Source organism: Zeus faber (assembly GCF_960531495.2).
Source record: "Zeus faber genome assembly, chromosome: 18".
Classification (NCBI taxonomy): Eukaryota; Metazoa; Chordata; class Actinopteri; order Zeiformes; family Zeidae; genus Zeus; species Zeus faber.
The window spans coordinates 31,099,679-31,101,519 of NC_137210.1; positions in this window are offsets into that span (position 1 = coordinate 31,099,679).

Here is a 1,841-nt window from a genome sequence, read left to right on the forward strand (position 1 = left end):
GTGTCGTTCATCAAACTGACAGGAAGGAAGTGACAGAAAGAGGAATGAGCGACTTTTGTCTTTATAAGGAGATGAGCGGCTAGAGGTGAATCAGTCACATGTCAGTCAAATATTGACAGTGTCGGTCGCTCTGCCATTCAATCAGTCAAATACTGATAACGTCAGTAACTCTGTTAGTCAAATACTGAGAATGTCAGTCACTCTATCAGGCAAATACTGATCATGCCAGTCGCTCTGTCAGTCAGTTACTGAAGACAATAGTCGCTCTATCAGTCAAGCATTAAATTATTGACCACCTCAGTTGTTCTGTCAGTCAAATACTGACCACGTCAGTGACTCTATCAGTCGATTACTGACCATGTCAGTCACTCTGTCAGTCAAGTTCTGACACCGCCAGTCGCTCTGTTAGTCAAATACTGACCATGTCAGTCCCTCTGGTAGTCAAATACTGACCACATCAGTGAAATGCTGACCACGTCAGTCACTCTACCAGGTAAATGCTGACCATGTCAGTTGCTCTGTTAGTCAAATACTGACCGTGTCATTCACTCTTATCAGTCAAGCATTCAAATATTGACCATGTTAGTTGCTCTGTCAGTCAGATACTGACGACATTAGTCGCTTTATCAGTCAAGCATTAAATTATTGACCACCTCATTTGTCCTGTCAATCAAGCATTCAGATACTGACCATATCAGTCAAACGTTTAAATACTAACCATGTCAGTTGCTCTGTCAGTCATATACTGACAACCTTAGTCCCTCTGTTGGTCAAATACTGACTACGTCAGTGAAATTCTGACCACGTCAGTCACTCTATCAGTCAAATGCTGACCATGTCAATCCCTCTGTTAGTCAAATACTGAAGACAATAGTCGCTCTATCAGTCAAGCATTAAATTACTGACCACCTCAGTTGTTCTGTCAGTCAAATACTGACCACATCAGTGACTCTGTTAGTCAAATACTGACCACGTCAGTCACTCTATCAGTCTAATACTGACCATGTCAGTCAATCTGTCAGTCAAATTCTGACACCGTCAGTCGCTCTGTTAGTCAATTACTGACCACATCAGTGAAATACTGACCACACCAGTCACTCTATAAGTCAATAATTCAAATACTGACCATGTCAGTCGCTCGGTCAGTCAAATACTGACCACGTCAGTTAAATGCTGATCACGTCAGTGAAATGCTGACCACGTCAGTCACTCTATCGGTCAAATGCTGACCATGTCAGTCACTCTCTTAGTGAAATACTGACCATGTTATTTGCTCGGTTAGTCAAATACTGACCACATCAATCATATACTGACCACCTCAGTCTCTCTATAAGTCAATAATTCAGTTACTGATCACATGTTTCCATTTATCAGAAAATCAATCAAATACTGACCATTTCAGTCGCTCTGTCAGTCAATCATTCAAATACTGACCACATCAGTTCCTCTGTCAGTCAATCAGTCAAATGCTGAACACGTCAGTTGCACTAATAGTCAAATACCGACCATGTCAGTCAAATACTGACCACGTCACACACTCTATCAGTCAAACATTCAATTTCTGACCACGTCAGTTGCTCTATCAGTCAAGCATTCAAATACTGACAATGTCAGTCGCTCTGTCAGTCAAATAATGAACACATCAGTCGCTCTATCTGTTAAGCAATTAGTTATTGACCACCTCAGTTGTTCTGTCAGTAAAATACTGACCACATCAGACAAATACTGACCATGTCAGTCGCTCTATAAGTCAAGCATATAAATACAGACCACCTCAGTTTCTCCCTCAGTCAAATCCTTTCCATGTCTGTCGCTCTGTAAGTCAATCATTCAAATAGTGA